The sequence below is a fragment of the Perna viridis genome, chromosome 3 (genome assembly GCF_037379345.1).
Source record: "Perna viridis isolate PV_CMFRI_1.1 ecotype Kerala chromosome 3, ASM3737934v1, whole genome shotgun sequence".
Classification (NCBI taxonomy): Eukaryota; Metazoa; Mollusca; class Bivalvia; order Mytilida; family Mytilidae; genus Perna; species Perna viridis.
The window spans coordinates 33024594-33038626 of record NC_142447.1 but is presented as its reverse complement, the minus strand read 5'-3'; the positions used below and the strand labels follow the sequence as shown (position 1 = coordinate 33038626).

At 34.8% G+C, this 14033-nt stretch overlaps 1 long non-coding RNA gene and 1 pseudogene across 2 annotated transcripts in view; both read right to left on the bottom strand.

Moving 5' to 3' along the window:
* Window positions 1-2035: 2035 nt before the first annotated feature.
* Window positions 2036-14033, bottom strand: part of LOC148621925 (uncharacterized) — a 31279-nt gene continuing 19281 nt past the window's right edge. Inside the window, exons 2-3 of one of the 2 annotated variants that reach the window (XR_015921277.1) lie at window positions 9456-9570; window positions 2036-2637 (exon numbers count right to left, since the gene is read on the bottom strand). This is a non-coding gene — a long non-coding RNA (uncharacterized LOC148621925). Of the gene's footprint in view, window positions 2638-8514; window positions 9571-14033 lie in introns of those variants that run through there. The other variant, XR_015921276.1, reaches the window with a different exon arrangement.
* Window positions 11209-12311, bottom strand: LOC148621926 (uncharacterized; annotated as a pseudogene).

Genomic DNA, 14033 nt, shown 5'->3' with positions numbered 1-14033 from the left:
ATACAGCTATATCATATTTCAATGGATAGATAAATCCATGTAGTTTTTGAATATCAATCTATTTTAACTGAAAAGTGGTAAAGTTTTCTGCTATTTTGCATTAGTTAGAAGAGGGGTCGTAGATCAATCGACCCCCAATACACTTTGATAAGTGATTTAAGTAAAATCGTTCATTGTAGGTAACGGAAAATAAGTAACATGTAAAGATCATATGTATACAATTTCAAAAATGTAAAAAAAGAACCTTTTTCGACAAAAGTTGACTAATTAATCACAGGACAAAAATGCCCCTAAAATTGGTTGCATTTTAGTGCATTTTCATTGATTAAGAGATAATAAGACACCGTAGAGTATTGCAATGCATATCTAAGTATTCTTTACTGAATGACGAATAAAATAAACACGAAGTTCTCGATTCGATCTGCAACATAGGCTTTGCAAAATGAGTTTGAAGTTGCAAATTTTCACATATTTTAACTACTAATTATACTAAAATTGTATAATACGAAATCAATTCCCGGACAACCTGTTCTGTTTCCGAACTGTTGGTACAACAGAAAAGCATAAATATCACCCAAAGTTATTTATTTTTTGACATGATTCAGATTTTGAGTGCTTTTTAAGCAGATAGATAAAGTTTGACTATTTTTATTCTGTTATTCAATAATCGAGCGCTCAACAATGTTAGTTTTCAGGAAATTGAAATGAAACATGGGATATCCATAAAGTCAAGACAAAGCACTAAAATACCAAAATAGTCATGAGAATAGCATATATAAATTTAAAGAATTAACTAGCAAGCCAGGCTTGATAAAAAAAAAAACTGGGGGTTTGGATCAGGTTCATTGCTAGGATAGGTTGTCAGGTATAGATATTGGCGGTTTAAAGCTGCAATACAAGTACTATAGTATACAGTGTTTGTCCAAGGAAACATTTTTCAAGCTACAAATGTATATAACTATTTAGAAGTTTATTAAAATCGTTTGATACAAGATATAGTTATAGAAATATTGATTTTGAAGTGTTATATGTGAGCCAGTATCTATGGATTTAGCCTCAATGACCTTCATATACCGGTATTGTAATTTTGTTTCATAAGAATTCGAAATTTTTCCATTATTCAGTTTTATTCTCCTTTTTTTGCTAGATAACTGTTTAATTAGGACAAATGTAAAAACAAAGACCTTATAGATGTAAATTCTTAGCAAATCACACACTACTAAGTATGATTTTACTAACTACTAAAGGAATGCTCCTATTTAATTTTGAGTTTATAGCCCCTACCATTTTAAAATAAGGGCCGTCCATGTAACTGACAGATACCACACTGTAGGTTTCTGTTAATCTATAATAAAACTGAGAGTCCAGAACTTTACCAAGCTAATCTACAGAAAAGGAGATGGTCAATCCTTAACATGACATAGGAAGTTCAACACATCTATGCAAGTATACCTGCAAGGAAGAAGCATTGTAATATGTACATGTATATGACTTGTCCTATGGTTGTGGCAAAGCATTGCGGAATTTGTTCCACCATTAGATGTTTAATAACATATGTTAATGGATATTTATCAACATGTGCATAATTCAATTATTGATATCAATAAATGGAGGAGTTTTCTAGACAATACAAACACGTTCAAGACAACTTATGTATGTTCAGATTTGCTTTTCGTGCAATACCAGTCTGCGTCCATACTTGCCCCTCGGGCAATACCAGTCTGTCTCCACACTTGTTACACAAAAGAAAAAAAATAGTGTATCGGAAATAGCTGAGTAGTTCCGATTGTGATTTCAATATGTCGTTTTGTATTGAAGTTGAAATTCATAATTTGTGGACCAGAAGATGACCTGTAGATACAACGATATTGCAGCGGATTATATTTTTTCTCTAGCATTATTGAGCATAATAGTAGTGAATTAATTTTCTTATTTTTACGGAAAGATTTAACTTACCAGCAAGGTATTAATATTTTGTTTATTTAAGATGCTGATGTTCTACATTTTATCTCCCCAACTTCAAAAGACTTTCGGTCTTCAATGTTCGATCATTCATTCATTCATTCATTCATCCATATCTTTATTTCCACTTAACAGGGATTCAATGAACAATAAGAAATAATGGAATAAATGACAACATTATATTACATGTACAGTGAACAATACCAGTATGCAAAGTATGGTATAAATCATATAGATACACATAACAGTTCAAAATTATAATTGCCTACTGTTATTTCAATCTTTATCCAAAAATTGATCGTCCAGAAAATCACAAAATACATTTTATAAAATTCAAAATACATTAATAAACTTCTAAGACTTTGATTTCATCAACATTGCTGGTATATTAAATGATCATACTGTTAAGGAAACTATCCCTACTTATATTGACAATACTGAACTCCCTTCTATTTGCTATATTAACAAAAAATCGATGTGTAAATTTGTCTTTAATTATAGTGAATTATGCAAAGATGTGAACATCATGGAAAATATGTCGATATCTTGAAATTGAAGTTACTCAAAATATATTTATGGTCAGTTCCCATGTTGAACGTCTTTAAAGACCGACAATTAAAAGCATTTCTTCAAAAATGACCTAAGTATCGTCCTCCATCCAGTATCCACCATCACCTGAAATAAACGTCGTAACATCATCATGGATCACTCCATTCGTATAGGTTACAGACCACCAATTCAACCAATGAGCATTCGGAACGTACGCAGAAATAGTCCTACGCAGAAATTACCTCTGTTCCTCATAGTGCTGTGAAAAAAGTTCTCATCTTATTTAAAAAATTTAAACAGTTTCTGAAAGGAAAAACATTTCTGTACATTTTATAGGTGCATTTTGCTTCTTGTGATGTAAAGCCTAATCTCCATAATGATTTTTAAATATACCCCTATCTTGTGAAAACACTGGGATTTCCCATGCTATTTATAGACCCTTCACTTCCGGTGACCAGTACTGCACTGCAAGTCTGCTAACCCCACATGCCATTCTGAGGATTGTGAGCTGACATATGTAGAATCATGCTGATATATAGTCCTCTGCAGGTTAAAGTTAAGGTAAAGTCCAGAGAAGCCATTGAATATTGTGAAATTAGCATAGAAGCCTATGGGAAGTGGAATTAGTGGTTTTTAGCCTATAGTATAAAAAGTAGAAAAAATGCAATCGATTCTTTTTTCAAAACAGTTATAAAAATAGTTGACATCCAAATAAAACATTCTGATGGACACTTTACTCCTAATAAGCAACACAAAAGCCGTATTTCCCAAATAAAACACAAATTGAAAGAACTCAGCAATGATTTTTTTGGTTTCCTACTGATAAAGATGCAAACAGTTATTTGACGTAAATTTTATATTGAAATACTACAAAAAGAAATTACTAATTCACCAACATTCCAACTGACTTAATTTTAATATATAAAAAATTGAAATTGTGACCGAATTAACAAACTCGTCTCTACCTCTTTACAAGCTGAGTTTAGTAGCATGGAAGTTCCTACACTGTACTGCTTCCCAAATTTCACAAATCACCTTATAAATGTAGATTCATTTCCACTTCAAGACATTGCTCTGCAACTAGACTTTTGGTTTAATTACTAGTGCGTTCATTACTATAAAAAATCTGATTTTAAACTTTTGTAACAAAAAAGCTTATGAAAACAGTGGAATTAACTATTTTTAGCATTGATAAATTACTTGCCCATGTGGTATACTTCGAATCTCTTCAAATTTTGAATTTTTAACTTTATACACTACACTTTCAAATAATCTCATAAAACAAAAAATTACATATCATATCAAATGGTCATTTAATAAACTGCGATGTGAATACATTTGTTCGAATTCCTTTAGATTATATCTAGTAACGAAATACATAAAAACTACGTTCATTGGACTTCTTTTGATATGATTACAGCACTCGAATTCCTGTTAGACAATACTTTCGTACGCTTTGGCGAAACCGTATATCGTCAAGTTATTGGAATTCCCATGGGGACCAACTGTGCACCACTTATTGCTGACCTCTTTCTGTAGTGTTACGAATCACAACTTATGGTTAGAATAAATAAAAACCTTCCAAACAACATTAGGTAGAAAAGATAATAACACCTTTAGATATTGGGACGATATTTGCTCTCAACAACGATGACTTCAATATTTATATCGCCTGAATATAGTTTGCCATATAAATGCATGCACCAGTCCTTCTAAGAACCCCCTTTATATAAAACAGTTTTAAAAAGGTGTTAAAGAAATGTTGTAAAGTGATTTTAAATACTAGTATCATTTTTAATTTTTGTTCTTCAGTTTACAATGACTGTTTATATAAAATGCCCTAAAATATAAACTTGAAAATGTATTGGTATCAAAAATTAAACAATGCTTTAGATGTCCTCAGTGAGTTGTATGTACTTAACCTTTAGAAGTTAGCCTCATCATAATTGATTGCTATATGTATTTAAACTTAAAAGGCAGTGTCCAAAAGATCACACAGGTATTCTGTGGTAGTTAAGTAGGACACAGTGGTATAATGTAGGGCAGATTTCTAACTAGAGAGCTATTTAAACTACTTAGGAGCCTACCAATATTTGTATTGAAATTGGAACTGGTCCTTTTCAACTAGCTGTAATAGACTCATTCATAAGGGATATAGTTATGATATTGTTGTCTAATCGTTAAGGATGGCATTTTTTGTATTAACATTGATTTGTTCATAGGGTATTTACCTAGAAATTAAAATAATATATTTAAAAGCAGTTTTTGGCATCACAAAAACATTGGGTTGTGGCCTTATTGTATAACTTATGATGTACCGTGATTTTCAACCCCGCATAGGAAGAATTGGGATTGATTTTACATATAGGGACATAACTTTTAGTAGGTTTTAACTGGTTTGGAGCTGACATGTCAGTTAACTGCTTGTAGTCCTTAGTGCGTATATTTGTGTGGTTAATATTCAGTTTCTTTATTTCCGTTGTAACAAGGGACTGGGACCTTTTTGAACTGATTTTTAGGTGTGTTCAATTATAACACATTTTCAGTGGCTGTGATCAATCCAAAGTACTTTAACCACGCTATATTTTTTTATTGTGTGTGCCTGTCCCAAGTCAGGAATTTCTGGCCCCTGTATGTCTTGTTAAAAACGAAAACTGAACATATGGAATATTTATCGATCTATGTACGGACGGAATCAACAAGTGCAAACTTGTGATGAAGTAATAATAACGCCTATTTTTGCTTAACTCTAAATCCCCTGATAAAAGGCTGATTTTGTACGGGGCGCCAAATGGGACTCTTGTGGTTTTGTACAGACAACAGTGAATTTTGTTCAACAAAAATGAGTTCAGATTAACAAAATTTAAAACATACTACAAATTTTCAATTTTGTGTCTAGTCAATTCTGTGTCACAAAATTCAATTTTGTATGCAAATTAGATTACAGAATCCTTAGGTTATGCAAATGAATTCTCTCTCATTATGATTTTTATAAGAAGGCCTCTCTTAAGATATAGTAACCGTGGGTCTCGTAGACGCAGGTTTCCGATGACTTCGAGCAAGGACATGTCATATGGGTGATGAGCTATTCTACAAAAGCAATATATAATAAAGTATTATTTTTGCAGAATATCGCATCAACCATATGATATTCCCTTGCTCGAAGTAATCAGAAACCTGCGAGACCCGGGGTTACTATATCCAATGAGAGGCCTTCTTACAAAAATCGTAATGAGAGAGAATTCAATTGCATATCCAAAAAATTCTGTAAACTAATTTGCAGACAAAGTTGACTTTTGTGATACAGACTTGAACTTCATCATCATCTTCCGGTACGGGAGTAGATTCCGCAAGGAGTGTGGAACCTCCCGAAACTTGCCGTGCTATATTTAGGCTAAAAACCACTAATTCCACTTCCCATAGGCTTCTATGCTAATTTTACAATATTCAATGGCTTCTCTTGACTTTACCTTAACTTTAACCTGCAGATGACTATATATCAGCATGATTCTACATATGTCAGCTCACAATCCTCAGAATGGCATGTGGGGTTAGCAGACTTGCAGTGCAGTACTGGTCACCGGAAGTGAAGGGTCTATAAATAGCATGGGAAATCCCAGTGTTTTCACAAGATAGGGGTATATTTAAAAATCATTATGGAGATTAGGCTTCACATCACAAGAAGCAAAATGCACCTATAAAATGTACAGAAATGTTTTTCCTTTCAGAAACTGTTTAAATTTTTTAAATAAGATGAGAACTTTTTTCACAGCACTATGAGGAACAGGGGTAATTTCTGCGTAGGACTATTTTTGCGTACGTTCCGAATGCTCATTGGTTGAATTGGTGGTCTGTAACCTATATACATGAAAATGGGGGTCGGAAATCTAACGTTAAAAGACAAGTTCGCAATTCATTACAATTAATGTTAAAATATATAACATAAAAAGTTAAAACATATTTACATTATGTACAGTGGCTTGGGTTATCTTATTTTATTATTTAGCTAGATAATGTCCTTCAAATGGTAACGTGGAGATACCACTTTTGAAGGACTCTAGGGAAGGTGACATACAGATAGATTCTTGGAGATTGTTCCAATCTGTTATAGTGTTAGGGTAGAAGGAATACTTATAGAAATCTTTGTTTGTATAAACTTGCCTAAATTTATGTTGGCCTCTAGTGCGCCTATCTGATTGTGTGAGCATATCATTTGTAACTTCCACTAACCCCCCCCCCCCAATTATCTTATAAAGTAAAACAAGTCTTGCTTTTGTTCTGCGAGATTGAAGACTTAAGGGTGTTTATCATGCCAGTCACTGCACCTGGTGTATTATTTGTGTAGTCATTGAAGACATACCTTTCTGCTTTTCTCTGAATCTGCTCAAGTTGGGCAATTTGGTTTTGTTTATATGGATCCCAAACTGGCGAGGGGTACTCTACGATCGGACGCACAAGTGATGTGTACATAAGGCTTTTAACGTTACGTGTGCAGTGTTTCATATTTCTACGTAAAAAGCCTAAGGTTTTATTGGCTTTCGCCGTTATATTGTTAATATGTGGACCCCAATCGAGATCACTACTAAAAGTGACACCCAGATATTTGCTGTCTGGCGCAGTCTCAAGAAATTAGCTTTTTTTAGAAATATTTATAACAGCATTTTTTTTCTGGATTAAATTTCATTCGCCATTCTGATTCCCACAGTTCAAGATAAGTGTGATCCTTTTGTAATTCATTAGATTCACTTATTTTATTTGTTACCCTGTAATAAACAGTCGTCAGCAAAAAGACGAGCTTTAATAGATACATGCTCTGGCAGATTGTAATGAATAATAAAAATAGGGTAGGGCCCAATACGGTACCCTGTGGGACACCTGAATCTACAGATAATTTAGAAGATTGAATGCCATTTAAGATGACCAGTTGTTGTCTGTTTGATAAAAAATCTTTTATCCAATTAAGATTTTTATTTCTAATTCCATAATAGTTTAGTTTGTTTATTAACCTTTGATGCGGCACTTTATCAAAGGCCCCTGAGAAATCTAAAAGAACAGCATCTACCTGGCTGCCTTCTGATAATGATTTGGCTATGTCCTGAACACAAGTTATTAGCTGCGTTTCGCACGAGCGTTTACTTCGAAAGCTATGTTGACAATCACGTAAAATATTATTTATGTCTAGATGTTTCCTGATGTTACTTGTTAATACATGTTCAAGGATCTTACAACAAATAGCTGTTAATGATACAGGCTTATAGAATTTTGTCTAAAAATGAATTTCATGAAGTGATCATAAAACAAGTCTGTGTAACATAGTTTTGTACGACAAAAATGATTTTGTTATGACGGCATTCAATTTTGTGTACAAAAAGTCCCATTCGGTGCCCCGTAGTTTTGTACATTAAAGTGTAAGTTCGCGATTTTGCATATGCATTTGGAACATTACCAGTATATTGACCAATAAAAACCAACCCTTATATCTTAAATATTTATAATAAGTCTAAAATTGGCATCGAAATATTTTCACCATAGAGGTAACGTGATTGGTCACAGATGGCGTTGTATTCGATATGTCCAATAACCGCAAGGCCAAAAATCGTAGTGACCTAATATTAAGACCTATTAAGTCAATTACAATATGCAGTGCAAGGTAGACAGTTGTTAGTTCTAGTAAAAGTCTTTTACAATCCGTGACCCAATGAAGAAATTTCACTGTGTAAGACATGGTTGATAAACATAATTTCCCAGTAACAGCTTCAACATACGTATACAGCAGAGTCAATTTAGTATGCGAAGATCACTTTTACGAAAGCTGTTTTGAAATTAGTCTGATGGTAATTTTATTTGTATTTCATTCTGTTCCTTAAAAAAATCGTTATCAATCATAATTTAAAACCTTTCTGGAAAACTTATATTTGTATATCATTTTGTGCTATGAATGTTAAAGGACTTTTGTTAGTGCTTTATCCTGCAATGAGTTCATTAAAAGGCAAATAACCGGTGTCAAATAAATTCTAGCTTTATTTGTATAGTAGCCAATAAATCAATTAAGCTCCGCCCACCATCACAATCACGCGTCCCGTCGAATCTCCTATGTCAATCTGTCAGTCACAGCGTTCCGAAGATATTGTGCCATTCTTCTCCCAAACAAACATATCTAGCCGTGTCAATTGAATGTTTTACGGGGCAACTTTGAACATTGCCACTTTGAATGTGTACAAATGTGAAAGTAGGTCATGGAATAATTCATTTCACATCAGAAAAACATGTTAAATGACGGAAATTGTTGTTTAATTTTGAATATTTATGTTATGTTTATGACTCGTTTAAAAGTAAAAGTTACAATTTACAATATACTTCGCCAAATAATGTCCATCTCTCAGAACTACTACATATACAATATTAATGTATAACAGAACTCGGCTCGGCAGAGCCTCGCAGTTACTTCCCCTTGCTTAGCCTCAGACAAATACTTTCTATATTTTTCTGTAATACACTAATATTGTATATGTATTTTTTATTTGCTTACATTGTTATTCGACACATATATTGCATATCATTTTAGTGCTTATGAATAATATAGGACTTATATAAGATTTACCTGCATTAGTAGCTTGGTTTCTGGATAGTGCTCTTGTATGCTTATATGTATTCTTAAATGTTTTCTGTGTGTGTCATCATTTATTGTGTTTTCCTTTTTATAGTCAACATTTGAGTGTAAGTGCTTGTATGTGTGTATGTAATCTATAAATTTCTTTGTATTGCTTAAAAATATGTATGTGTAGCATGCTATCATTAATGCTAATTTTTATATTAAATGATATTTTTAACTTGAAAATTCTTGTTATACACGCCATTTACAAGACTTTTACACCAGTGTTCACCACACTTTCCCTGAAATTACATGTTAAATATGTAGATACATTTATTTTCATCTCTCTTACTTTGGTAATTATAGTTATCTCATACACAAATACGCATTCCCAATCACGATTGTCGAACGCCTTCCAGATCGTTATTTACATCGGCTAGTTCTACTTCTCATCAACAAATAATTTCCTGAAAATATAATTTATTTGAACAAAATACATCTTACTAAGGTAATATAACACTATTTTCACAGAAACACAATATTTATGCTGCAGGCGTATGCTTTTCTGCTACAGACGTATTTCAACCTGGCAGGCGTATGCAGGCGTATTTAAGTATGACCCCTGTCATCGTAGGTTTTGACGTATGTAAGGTTTAAAAAAAAAAAAGAAATTAAAATGCATAAAATATTGCATTATTTCATTCGGAATATTTTCGTTCTCCGGGGACTTTTTCATTAATTTCATTCCTATCAACAAATTTATGGTTTTTCGTGTTTTGCAAATACGGGTTGATTAAAATGTGAAAAGAATATTCGCCAAATTGCGGACAGTTTTTCAAAGCGGAAGTTTGATTGTCCATGGAGGCTATATTCTGACATGCTAGTACTTGTATATGACAGAAGTGGATAGAGGGTTATCAAATGAACTATCTCCAACGGTTATATATGGCTTCCTTTGATTGGTAGATGGAAGAATCTTCACTCCCGCAAAAATGCAACATCGTCTAAATACCGACAGGGGGAGTTTAATTGCGGACACCTTGTCGCCTAATTACGGACACTTTTTCAAACAGCAATCAGACACTATATGCAAATGATTGAGCTTTACCCTTTAGATAACAACTTTTCATTTTTTTGTTTTGTTTAACCGTTGATCTAGTCACTTATTATGATGAAAGTGAAACTTTTTAACGCTCCCGAATAAACATTAATTAAAACACAACTTTGATAATTTTTGTCAGCTCTGATTCGATATATTCTACTTAAAACCTTCAAATATGGTCAATATTGTAACGATATATATCCTAAAGCATTATACTAATTGTCATGGTCTGATATGCTTATTGGCCGGAATGTCCGGCATTCATAAGAAATTATTGGTTGTCAGGGTCCGAAATGTCTATGGGTCGAATTGTCCGGCACTGATAAACATAATGGTTCTTATAATTTGCCAAACGTCTTAAAAGATTTCTTTTATTCAATTTAGTTTCGCTTCATTATGTTTCGATTTGTACCGTTTAATTATGTTTTCATTACGATTTGATTCGTTTTATCGAATTGTTTCGTTTCGATTCTTTCTTTTACCAATTATTTTCGTTTCGCAATTTTTTTATGACCCGAGAATGATGGGTAATATTGATTACGTAATTTTCGTAAACATCTGGGCACCATACTACCTACTTTTATGACCAACCCTATCTTGGAAAAGCTATGATTCGATTTGTATTTAATTATCGAAACTAGCAAATATTTTCCGAGAATGGTTTGGCTCTCAATCGCATATATACAAGTATATGCAAATGAAGCTGCAATTATGCTGTTTTTCAGCTCCTGAAAATGGAGGTACAAACCGGATATTGATGTTATTTCCATATTATTATCCTTATTGCCATAAGTACACAGAATCAAGTTGATAATACAACCATAAACGCCCCCGAAGGGAGCGTATAACTTGTTTATTTATAGATATTATCTATAATCGTGTACTTAAATTAACAAGAAATAATTTGTACGATTTTTTTTAAAAAAGATTATATGAAGACCTCGCATAACTCCATTTTTACAAATAATGTCTGTAAATCGTGCATTAGATGAAATAAAACTGATTAATTGATTAATTTACTGACTAACTGACCGCGTTATACGGCATACAAATAAAAATATACTAGGAAATGAGCGACCTGGACTCCACTAAAAACTAGGAGTATGGGTGATGTGCACCGGTCGGGTAAGTATCCTCTGCTTGTCATGAAACAGCCGTCTATTGCTGATATGATGTCACATCCAGTGGTAAAAAGTATACAATATTGATTGATTACTTTCAGTTACTTTACAAATATGGATCAAATATATGGATTGTTTGGTTGATAAATTGTACCATACTCAAATCTGAATTTAATTACTGATTACAGGAAGATGTTAGGATTCATTTTTGCGATGTAAATAGACAATCATTGCCTGTATCACATGGACCTTTAAGACACCAAAAAAATCTACAAATGTAAATAAACGAATCAAACAGTTATGAAAACCAATAATATTTGCTCAGCATATTAGACTATGCCAAGAAACCCGATAATCTATTTTTTTCAGTTCTCCGTCTTAGCGTTTTTGCCCTTTTTTACTTTTACTTTTAGATGCATACTGAAATTCAAGTTCAAGCTTCTTCGCTTTCTTCTCAGCTTTTCTGAGTTTATTTTCTGCCTTTTCCTTTTCTCTTTCCTCTTTCTTTTGTTGAAGCAGTAGTTTTGCCTTAACCACCTCTTCACTCTTCACTGGTTAACAACCGATGTGATTGTATAGAACCATTATTCGACTTCTTTGGTTTAGTTGCAGCACTATCATTTATTTAACATTTGATTCGGTCGGCAGGAACAAAGTGTGAACTTCATCGTTCCAACTCTCATCTAGCTTTACATTGCCATTCTCGTCAGCAACAATCTGTATCTTGTCTTGTATTGGATTAGAGTAAAGCTTCCATATCTAGTTCCTGTTGTGTAAAATCCCCCTGCTCAGAAACTACTTCAACTAATTGCCCTCCATTTTCAAGGGACACCGTATTATCACCAGTTGCCGTTGTACTATACAATGGTCCTGTGCAGGTACTTGTGGTTGTGGTAGATTCAGGTGTAGAGCCTTTATCTTTGTTTTTCAGAAGCCTCACTTGGTTTGTTTGTTTGTTGGGGTTTAACGTCCGAGCAGCAATATTTCAGCTATATTTAGACAATGAACATGAAATGGATGATAAAATGAACATGAAATGATAAAAAAAAGGATGGGTCACAAGGACAACAGGGTCGACAAATTTTGATTGCCACTAGAAAAAGGGGGGATGGGTAAGGTCGGGCAATTTAGCCTCCTGTGGCGGAGCGCAAAGGTTCCTACTCCTATCGAATACCACAGCAGGGTTCTTTAACGTGCGAGGAACGTGGCATCTTTCCCAACACGGTGCACCACTATGGTTTGCGGTCAGGTTTTCCGTATTATAGCCTGACAACCCCAGCATATAACACGCCAGGGGTACCCCATTCCACTACCTGGGGCACACATCCCAGTTGCTCTGTGGGCAGAGCGCCTAGCCCCCGGCTAGGTTTCTGAGCACTATTTAGTCGCCTTTTACGACAAGCTTAGCGCTGCTGCAGGCCTATTCTTTTAACACCCGGACCTGCACAGGGCGCCTCACTTGGTAGATAGGCCTCTGACGGTATGGAAAGCGGATTAAAGTGGCATATCCCACATGCCCTAAATCCGCTTTTAATGTTATCAATGCTGAGGGCTGAGTTTGTTTTGTTTGTTTGTTTGTTGGGGTTTAACGTCCGAGCAGCAATATTTCAGCTATATTCAGACGATGAACATGAAATTGATGATAAAATGAACATGAAATGATGAAATGAAAAAGGGGTGGGACACAAGGACAATGGGGTCGACAAATTTGGATTGCCACTGGAAATGGGGAGAGGTGGGTAGGGTCGGGCAATTTAACCTCCTGTGGCGGAGCCCTATGGTTCCTACTCCGGGAGAATACCACAGTAGGGTTCTTTAACGTGCGAGGAACGTGGCATCTTTCCCAACACGGTGCACCACTATGTTTTGCGGTCAGGTTTTCCGTATTATAGCCTGACAACCCCAGCATGTAACACGCCTGGGGTACCCCATTCCACCACCTGGGGCATACAACGCAGTTGCTCTATGGGCAGAGCTCCCTAGCCCCCGGCTAGGGTTCTGAGCACATTTTTAGTCGTCTTTTACGATAAGATTAGCGCTGCTGCAGGCCTATTCCTTTAACACCTTGACCTGCACGGGGCGAGGGCTGAGTTCCATGCAGCTTTAAATGAACTTGGAAATGTTTATTTGTCAACTTTGCGGAGCATATTCTCCTGTAGGAACTCCGAAAATACCTTGTCATATTGTTTATTAAAAGGACCAAACAACGATCGATCAAATGGTTGTAAGTAAAGGGTCGTGTGTGGCGGTAAAGATAATATAACAGTATTTTCTTTTATTCCCTCTTGAATTAACGCGAGTGATTCTTGTGACGAGCGTCCGTCAAGGATCAACAATTATGGTCGATCCTCTCCGCATTGCATAATGTATCTTTGAACCACTTTTCATAAATTCTATCGTCCATCCACCCGTTTTCTTGGTAGTCCCAAATTGTTCCGTATGGATCATCTGTCGTATTAAATCCAATAAGAGATCTTTGTTTTTCCTAGAAATTCCTACTGCTAATTGAGATGCACGTTTTACAGAAGTGACGATGGAATTGTCTAAGTCAAGTGGCAGGGCAGGTTTCCTTCCTCTATCCACATCCATGCTCCTTTTTCCCGTTACCCAGTCACTTACAGTTGATTTTGGAAAATTTTAGTGTTCGGATGCCTTTCTAACAGACATCTGACCAGACTTCACATTCTCTACTGCCTTCACTGCCATC